A 10,848-nucleotide genomic window follows, 5' to 3' on the forward strand; every position below is an offset into this window, starting at 1 on the left:
GAAGAGCCAAGAACAACTAATTCTAAACCAAAACAGCAGTACATCAAGGCAAACTAGCATGCGGTAGCAGAGTCTACGTCGCAACTTAGTTTTCAGCAGGCTGGTGTGTTGTAGATTTACACCCCTTTTTGCTGCGCACAAAGACTCCATATAGACATGCCCAAAGACTAGAATCTCAGATGAGGGTAAATCTTTGTGTAAAGATCATTTCCCAGTTCCGAGGACTGCAGTGGATCCAAAGAAATTCTGGAATCAGTAGTAGCTTCATCGCCAGTTTACTCAGCTTACTCCCACTGTGGTGGCACAACAGCATCACATGAATCTGCAGTCGGATCATTTGCTGGATCCACAAGATTCTTCACCTAGCAGGGAGAAAAGGTAACTTCCTGCAACTTTACCTTCTTGCACAAACCCACCTGAGAAACAAAGGAGGCTGGATGACTTATCTCAGATTTCCCAAGACATTTCCCTTCTGTCCCCTAAAACACCTTCAGCCTCTCCTAGGTCTGGTCTACACTATGAGTTTAGGTCAAATTTAGCAGCGTTAAATCGAATTAACCCTGCACCCGTCCACACTACGAAGCCACTTACTTCGACATAAAGGGCTCTTAAAATTGATTTCTGTACTCCTCCCCGACAAGGGGAGTAGCGCCGAAATCGACATTGCCATTTCGAGTTAGATTTAGTGTGGCCGCAATTCGACGGTATTGACCTCCGGGAGCTATCCCACAGTGCACCATTGTGACCGCTCTGGACAGCAATCTGAACTCGGATGCACTGGCCAGGTAGACAGGAAAAGCCCCACAAACTTTTGAATTACATTTCCTGTTTGCCCAGCGTGGAGAGCACAGGTGACCACGCAGAACTCATCAGCACAGGTAACTATGCAGTCCGAGAATCAAAAAAGAGCACCAGCATGGACCGTATGGGAGGTATTGGATCTGATCGCTATATGGGGCGAGGATTCCGTGGTAGCAGAACTACGTTCTAAAAGACGAAATGCCAAAACATTTGAAAAAAATCTCCAAGGGCATGATGGAGAGAGGCCACAATACGGACTCATATCAGTGCTGTGTGAAAGTTAAGGAGCTCAGACAAGTATACCAGAAAACCAAAGAAGCAAACGGAAGGTCCGGGGCAGAGCTGCAGACATACCACTTCTACGCTGAGCTGCATGCAATTCTAGGGGGGCCACCACCACTACCCCACCCCTGACCGTGGATTCCAAGGAGGGGGTACTCTCAGCCATGCCTGAGGATTCTGCAAACGGGGAAGATGAGGAGGAGGAGGATGAGCTTGCGGAGAGCACACAGCACTCCGTTCTCCCCAGCAGCTAGGATCTTTTTCTCAGCCTGACTGAAGTACCCTCCCAGGCGGTATCCCAGACCATGAAGCCTGGAAGGGACCTCTGGTGAGTGTACCTTTGTAAATATAAAACATGGTTTAAAAGCAAGTGTTTTTTAATGATTAATTTGCCCTGAGGACTTGGGATGCATTCGTGGACAGTACAGCTACTGGAAAAGTCTGTTAACGTGTCTGGGGATGGAGCGGAAATCCTCCAGGGACATCTCCATGACGCTCTCCTGGAGGTACTCCAAAAGCCTTTGCAGAAGGTTTCTGGGCAGTGCAGCCTTATTCCGTCCTCCATGGTAGGACACTTGACCACATGCTAGTAGCAAGTAATCTGGTATCATTGCATGACAAAGCCTGGCAGCGTATGGTCCCGGTGTTTGCTGGCATTCAAGCAACATCCGTTCTTTATCTCACTGTGTTATCCTCAGGAGAGTGATGGTAACCTGGTTGAAATATGGGAATTTAATTAAGGGGACAGAGGTGGCCGTTCCTACTGGGCTGTTTGCCTGTGGCTGAAAAGAAATCCTTCCCTGCAGTTAGCCAAGCGGGGGGAGGAGGGAGCCTTGGCGCTTAGCTTTTCGCATTTGGCTAGCTGGGATCTTCCCTGATACCAGCCACGCAGTGGGGGGAGGGGTACAGTGAGCATCCCAGAGAATTGGACGGGGCGGGGGGGGGGGGGTTAGTTTGGTTTCTGCAGCGATCTTCCCTGATACCAGCCACACGGTGGAGGGAGGGATAAAGCGATCATCCCAGAGAATTGGATGCGGGAGGGGGTTTGGTTTGGTTTCTGCTGCTGCACGTTAACAGGAAAACCGCAGCACTCAACAGGCTTTGCTTGGTATGTGGGAAAGGAGGATGCTGCTTTTATGAAGGTTGCAGAAGCCAAAAGACAATGGCTTACCATGGCTGCATACAAGCCAAATTCTGTTGCCCGGACCTGTGTCTGTGATCTCTAACACCAAAGCCGCAGGCACTCAATATTAAGATGCAAAATGTGACCTTGTACCTAAATCACATGTGCTATGTAATGTGAATAGTGTTGTTCACTGTGAAAGAGTATAAGCATTGTTCTATAAAATGTATCTTTTTAAATACTTCTCTCCCTTTTTTCCCCTCCCGCAGCTGCAAATTTTTCAAGCCTCCCACCTCCGTCCCGAAGGCTATCTCAGATAAGGCGGCGAAAAAAACGTACCCGAGATGAAATGTTCTCCGAAATCATGGAATCGACCGGCAATGAAAGAGCTCATCTGAATGAGTGGAAGGACACAGTATAGGAAAGCTGTCAGTGAACGTGAGGCCAGGAGGGACGAAGGTGAGGCCAGGAGGGACGAAGGTGAGGCCAGGAGGGACGAAGGTGAGGCCAGGAGGGACGCTCGAGATGAGAGGTGGTGGGATGCAATGCTGGGGCTGCTGCGTGATCAAACGGACATGCTCCGGAGCTTCAGGAACGGCAGCAGGATCACAGAGTGCTGCTGCAGCCCCTGTATAACCGCCCTCCCCAAGTTCCATAGCCTCCTCACCCAGAAGTATAAGAACGCTGGGGGGCGGGGAGGTTCCATGCACCCTGCCACTCCACTCCAGTGGACAGCCCAAGCAAAAGGCTGTCATTATTTTGAACTTCTGAAGTGGCCTTTTCCTTCCCTCCTCCCAAACCCCACCTGGGCTACCTTGTCAGTTCTCTCCCTCTTTTTATAATCAATTAATAAATAATACATGATTTTTAAACTATAGTGACTTTATTTCCTTTGAAAGCAAGCTGTGATCGAAGGGGGAGGGTGGGTTGCTTACAGGGAATGAGTCAATCAAGGGGGCGGGTTTTCATCAAGGAGAAAAACAACTTTCACACTGTAGCCTGGCCAGTCATGAAACTGGTTTTCAAAGCTTCTCTGATGCGCAGTACTTCCTGGTGTGCTCTTCTAATTGCCCTGGTGTCTGGCTGCGTGTAATCAGCGGCCAGGAAATTTGCCTCAGCCTCCCACCCCACCATAAAGGTCTCCCCCTTACTCTCACAGAGATTGTGGAGCACACAGCAAGCAGCAATAACAATGGGAATATTGGTTTGGCTGCAGTCTGAACGAGTCAGTAAAGTGCGCCAGCGACCCTTTAAACGTCCAAATGCACATTCTATCACCATTCTGCACTTGCTCAGCCTGCAGTTGAACAGCTCCTGACTACTGTCCAGGCTGCCTGTGTATGACTTCATGAGCCATGGCATTAAGGGGTAGGCTGGGTCCCCAAGGATAACTATAGGCATTTCAACATCCCCAACGGTTATTTTCTGGTCTGGGAAGTAAATCCCTTGCTGCAGCCATTTAAACAGATTAGTGTTCCTGAAGACGCGAGCGTCATGAACCCTTCCCGGCCATCCCACGTTGATGTTGGTGAAATGTCCCTTGTGCTTGCAGCACCATTGAAAAGGTCCCAGTGCTTGCAGCACCATTTAAAAGTACCCCTTGCAGTTTATGTACTGGCTGCCCTGGTGCTCCGGTGCCAAGATAGGGATATGGGTTCCATCTATCGCTCCACCACAGTTAGGGAATCCCATTGCAGCAAAGCCATCCACTATGACCTGCACATGTCCCAGAGTCACTACCTTTGGTAGTAGCAGCTCAGTGATTGCTTTGGCTACTTGCATCACAGCAGCCCCCACAGTAGATTTGCCCACTCCAAACTGATTCCCGACTGACCGGTAGCTGTCTGGCGTTGCAAGCTTCCACAGGGCTATCGCCACTCGCTTCTCAACTGTGAGGGCTGCTCTCATCTTGGTATTCTGGTGCTTCAGGGCAGGGGAAAGTGAGTCACAAAGTTCCATGAAAGTGCCCTTACGCATGCGAAAATTTTGCAGCCACTGGGAATCGTCCCACACCTGCAACACCATGCGGTCCCACCAGTCTGTGCTTGTTTCCTGGGCCCAGAATCAGCGTTCCACGGCTATAACTTGCCCCATTAACAGCATGATCGCCAAAGCGCTGGGGCCCGCAGTTTGAGAGAATTCTGTGTCCATGTCCATGTCCTCATCATTCTCGTCGCCGCGCTGCCGTCACAGCCTCCTCCTTGCCTGGTTTTTCAGGTTCTGGTTCAGCATAAACTGCACAATAATGTACAAGGTGTTTACAATGTTCATGACTACTGTGTTGAGCTGAGCGGGCTCAATGCTTGCCGTGGTACGGCATCTGCACAGTTCACCCAGGAAAAAAGGCACTAAATGGTTGTCTGCCATTGCTTTCACGGAGAGAGGGGTGAGGCTGTACCCAGAACCACCAGCGACAATGTTTTTTGCCTCATCAGGCATTAGGATCTCAACCCAGAATTCCAATGGGCAGGGAAGACTGGGGGAACTATGGGGTAGCTATAAGATAGCTACCCACAATCCAACACTCCGGAAGTCAACGCTAGCTCCTGTACATGGACGCACACCGCCGAATTAATGTGCTTAGTGTGGCCGCATGCACTCAACTTTATACAATCTGTTGCCAAAAATAGAATTCTGTAAATTCGGAGTAATCCCATAGTGTAGACATACCCCTAGTAAAGTTATTTCACCCTTCTCCGTTTTGCACATGCCAGATCACATAGCTTCACCAATAGCGTCTATGTCATATCCAAGGCTGGAAACAGTCTGAGGAAAAATTGGATCGTGCCAAGATTACAGATATTCCTCTGAGTTTCACTGCCAAAGAGAGTATACATCTAGAAATGTTGCATACATCTCACCCTTCAAGATACAATATGGTGCTGCAGTTTAGTTACTGGCACAACTGACAAGGCCTACCCAAGGCTAGATAGCACTAATGTTTGTTGCCTAGGTACTACAGAGATGTTCCACAGTTGTAGGAATGCCTCTCCATCCAGGGACCAGGAAGAGACTCACTCCATCAATCAGAGGTTCCCAGATCTGGTCACGTCTCCTGGTTTCCGGAGCATTCTCCCACCACAGTGCCTGACAATTTATCAGAGGAAGAAATGGAATACCAGCAGTTAGAGGCAGAACTGGAAGCTGAATTTTTCCCAGATGAAAATTATGGGGTTGCTTCAGCTTCCTTTCCCTTCTGAGGATGCTTTGCAGTTTCATGATCTTGAATGGCCAGGACTTTGAAGCTGTCACACTGGAGGAAAACTTCAGATCCTCCATCCTCCGTCAAAGAATACACTCTCTCTCCCAATTTTAGATGGATTATTGCAACCAGTGTAAGCCGTTTAGTCTACCCCTTTGTCTTGTTAAACATTTTCCAAAAAAAGGCTGACAAGTTGTATCAGCTACTATATGAGAGGTCTACTTTCTTTCACATGTACCCTAATCCCAATTCTCTACTAGTGGCAACAGTGGACCATAGTCATAGAAGAGGATAATCTCATTCTGCTTCACTGGTATAAATGGCAAATTCCCAGGCAGTGATGTCACAGTTTCAATATCACTTATAGGAACAGATTTCTGTGTTTGCAAAAGCACTCCCTGAGGAACAGTGTAAGTTGGCTAGCGTCTTTAATAACTGAAGGTCAGACAATGGCAAAACATGTAATGAGAGCCACATTTATGTTAGTATACTTTGCAGATATGAATGGCTGAAGTCCTCTACTCTTTCTCCAGAAATCACCTCAAAAGCAGATCTTCCTTTCGAAGAGGATGGGTTATTTAGTAATAATACTGATGAGATACTGGAGAAGTTGAAGGACACAAGATCTACAGCAAGATCTTTGGGTGTCTTCCAACCAAGTGGGAGAAAGACCTCTGGACCTGTCTTCAGGTACCATGGGCAGTTTTATTCCCCATTTTACTATTTCCAACAATGTCATTTTCAACAGCAAAAACCCTTTTCCTCCTCACAGCCACGCCAGAGAAGCAGACCTCTTTCTTAAGCCACGAATGAAAGGAAAACAACCTTCAACTTTACTTCTGGTCCAAATGTCAGGCATCAAGTGGGGCAGGGATAGCTCAGTGGTTTGAGCATTGGCCTGCTAAACCCAGGGTTGTGAGCTCAATCCTTGAGGGGGCCCTTTAGGGATCTGGGGCAAAAGTCCATCTGGGGATCGGCCCTGCTTTGAGCAGGGGGTTGGACTAGATGACCTCCTGAGGTCCCTTCCAACCCTGATATTAGGGGGAAAAAAATGTGTCCAAGCTGCTCTATGAGACATGAGGATCAGAAGCTTCAGACCAATGTACACTAACTCTCCCTCCCTACCCTTTGGAAACCAACTTTCTCATTATGTCAACACATGGAATTCCATCACAGATTCTGCGAGAACAGAAAAAGCATATGCCGTTCAGTTCGAAGCCCTTCCTCCACCCAACACCCCTCTCCCTTCCCTATTCAGGGACCCCTCTTATGAAAGCATGTTAAGATCAGAAATTGAGTCCCCACTACAAGTGGGAGCAAGAGAGGAAGTTCTGAGTGAAGTCAGAGGTCAGACCTTCTTTTCCAGCTATTTTCTGATACCAAAAAATACAGACGGCTTTGTCCAGTTTTGGATCTGAGGAAGCGCAAGGCCTTTATCTGAAGATTCCATTTCCATATGTTAACTCTAGCATGCATTATACCTTACCTTTCCACTTTAGATTGGTTTGTAGCTTTCAGTCTAAAGGATGCATCTTTCTATATGTTTATCAGACCAAGTCACACCAAGAATCGCTGCATCATAGCAGATCAGAATCATTTGCAATATAAGGTCCTACCCTTTGGCCTATCTACTGACTCCAGAGTTTTTATGAAGTGCCTATCTCCGATAGCAGCTTATTTTAGATGGTAGGCAGGGTACTTTCATTTACTCTTATTTAGATGATCGTCTCTTCAGAGCCTCACCAGAAGATGGCCATATCAGGGACATACACTATATATGTTCCTTTTTTGAGTGGTTAAGACTCTTGTTAAACATGGAAAAATTCCTTCTGCTTCCTCAACAGAAGATCCCTTTCATAGGAGCAGGTCTTGATTCTCATGAGGGCAGAGCTTTTCTGCTTGAAGAAATATTTCTTAAGCTTTAATCCACGATAAGGGTGCTCCATCAAAGTCCTACCCAAAAAGTAGTGTTCTTTCTAGATCTCATGGCTTCAGCCATATGTCACACCTGATGCTAGGCTCAGAATGAGAACTTGTTAAATTACAGATCAGGTACAGACAGGATGTTCATAAGATTCCTAGAAGAAATTCTGCTTTCCTTGACATGGTGGACTCAGTGTACAAATGTTTTGAAGGGGGTATCATTCAGCCTTCCACGTCCATCGATGACAATCGTCTCGGATGACCCCAAAAACGGGTGGGGAGCATATCTCAGACTAACAGTTCAAGGTCATTAGAGCTCTCAAGAAAATAAGCAACAGATCATAAACATCCTAGAATTGTGAGCAACCCCTCTTATTCTCAGATCTTTTGTACTTCATATCCAAAATAAGGTGGTGCAAGTTGTCACAGAAAACAGCAGCAGCACTGTATTACATGAACAAGCAAGGAAGCAAGTTCACTCTTCCCAACTATTCAAGGAAGCAATTGTGTTACAGGATAGGTGTAACCAGCACAGGATTTATCCCATTGCTCTACACCTAGCAGACAAGGACAACAGCCCAGCGGATCAGCTGCACACAGATGCATTGGAACTACACAAATGTTCACTAAAGAAATAAGTGATAGATGACATCTTCAACCTGTGGGAGTTCCTAACCTAAATCTCTTTGCCACCAGACAGAATTCAAAGTGTCCCTGCTGTTGCTCAAGAGCAGGGAGAGACAGTCTGCCCAGATTGGACACTTTCCTTCTGAACTGGGGGAGAAGTCTAGTCTATGCTCCACCTCTCAACCCCCACTTTCCTTTCCAGAGAGTGATAAAAGAAGATAAGACAGAATGAAACCAAGATAACTCTAGTTGCTCCAGCATGACCAACACAACAGTGGTACACAGCCTCTCCATTTCTCCAAGGGAGTGTACAAACTTCTTGCAGTGTTACTGGACCATTATCTCAACAAGACAGCAGAATTTATCAGCTGAACTCTCTATCACTACACCTGATTGCACGGGCTATAGATCTTTGAACTCTCTATCACTACACCTGATTGCACGGGCTATAGATCTTTAATGGACTTTGAAAAATCTTGCCCTTTAGAAGTGCAGCATGTATTGATTAACTCTAGAAGACAATCAAGTAGAAGGTCTTATCTCAAGTGGACTAGGTTTGTGAGGTGGATAAGGGAAAAACAGAGATCCACCATGGGCATCAATTCAATATATTCTGGAATATTTATTCAATTAAAACTATCAGGTCTTTCCATACCTTCTTTAAAAGAACATTTAGAGGCTATAGTAGCACATCATGCATTCACAGATAATAAATCTGTCTTTGCACATAATACAGTTAAGAGATTAATGAAGGGACTTGTCAATATTTACCCACCAGTCAGACATTGGTTCCATCATGAGACCTCAAGTCCTAAAGCAGCTCATGAAGCCTCTATTTGAACCTATGGCTGGTTGTTCTCTGTTCCACCTCTGTTAAAACAGCTTTTATAATAGCCAAGTAACATCAGCCAAGTAAGTGAGTGAATTACATATCTTCCTGACAGCTCCACCCTTCGCTATCTTTCACAAGGATAAAGTTGTACTTTGTCCTAACCCTAGATTCCTTCCCATCTTTGTATCTGACTTCCAAATTAATCATACATTTAGCCAATTTTCTTCCCTAGACCTCACACTCACATAGGGAAATCAAAGTTACATACTTTAGGTGCTAAGAAAACTTTAGACTACTATCTTAATGGTAAGGGTTAGGCTATATCTTCACAGTCATTATCTAGATGGTTTAGACTGTGTATGGAAGAAAGTTGTAAACTAGTATCTATTCCTTTCACTATTGGAATAAGATCACATTCCACCAGGGCAGTGGCTATCTCTATAGCACATCAATGGACACATTCCAATTACTGAGATCTGTAGGGCTGCTTCATGGGGGCTTGACACATTTACAAAATACTATTCCTTAGGCCTAGTGTCTAGATTGGATGCTCACTTTGTTAGGGCAATACTTCAATCCCAAGTCAATTAGGACTCCGAGTCCCACTGTCCATTGAAGGGCTACTGCTCACCAAACTGTCCCATGAGTGGGAATATGCAGAGGACATTCTAAGAAAAATATAAAGATTCTTCAAGTTCCGGGGCATGTGGTTTCCACTTATTGTGAAGCAGCACCCCTTGCACAGGAGTTCAGAAGTTCAAATAGCAATGTCCAGTAAGAGTCGCACATGCACTCTGCTTGCCCATGCACCTCCTCCCCAAAGGTCAGCATGACCTATTCACCCTCAGTTCCTTCTAACTGCCCTTCAGCAATGAGTCAGATGTATCCAAAATGCTCTACACTGAAACTCTCCCCCCTCCACAGCAATGAGTCTCAGAGCCTGGGTCAATTGACTTGGGCTTGCAAGGCTTGTGCTACAAGGCTAAAATTAGCCATGTAGATGTTCCCACTTGGACAGAGGTCATGGCTCTGAAACCCCATGAGGAAGAGAAGCAGTTACGTTGACCTGAGCTCCAGCGTAGACACCGCTAAGTTGAAGGAAGAATTCTTCCATCAATCTAGTTGCCGCCTCTCAAGGGGGTGGATTTGCTAGTGACACAGTAAAACTTTTTCCATCATTGTAGCAAGCATCTGTTCAACAGCAGAATAGCTGCAGCACCACAGCTGTGTCACTGTAGCCCTTGTAGTGTAGACACTTGGATAAGGTGGATAACATTATCCACTGACTGATGGCATGGTTGGATACATCTGTGCAGGCCCTTTTGCCAGGTGCTTGTTGGTCCACTCCCTCTGGGGCACCTGGCATTGGCCACTGTCGGTAGACAGGATACTGGGCTAGATGGACCTTTGGTCTGACCCGGTACGGCCGTTCTTATGTTCTCCTACCTGAGGAGGGGAAACTGAAGCAACGGAAGGGCCCAAAGCCAGATCAGGTGATTCCCGCTACACTTAGCTTAATTTAGTTACTCCTGGTTATATCACCGTTGTATCCCCCAAATAATTTAATTTCTTTCTTGATATTCTATATGGCAAATGATTACTGCACTAATACATTTTTAATGTTGATTTTCAATAAGCCTTGGTATATTGAGGAAGTTCCAAAAGACAGCTAATCTTGTGCCAATTTTTAAGAAGGGTAAACGGGTTAACCTGGGTAATTATAGGCCTGTCAGCCTGACATCAATCCCAGGCAAGAATGGAGCTGCTGATATGGGACTCGATTAATAAAATTAAAGGACGGCAATGTAATTAATGGAAATCAATTTGGGTTTATGAGAAATAGATCCTGTCAGACTAACTTTGTATTTTTTTTTTTAAATGAGTACAAGTTTGGTTTAGCTTCAACTTCCAGACATTGGAAGTTAGACCTTTCTCTGCTAGACTGAAGAGCCCATTATTAAATATTTGATCCCCATGTAGATTCTTATAGACTGCGATCAAGTCACCCCTTAACCTTCTCTTTGTTAAGCTAAACAAATTGAGCTCTGAGTCTCACAC

Source organism: Chrysemys picta, chromosome 4 (assembly GCF_011386835.1).
Source record: "Chrysemys picta bellii isolate R12L10 chromosome 4, ASM1138683v2, whole genome shotgun sequence".
Lineage (NCBI taxonomy): Eukaryota > Metazoa > Chordata > Testudines > Emydidae > Chrysemys > Chrysemys picta.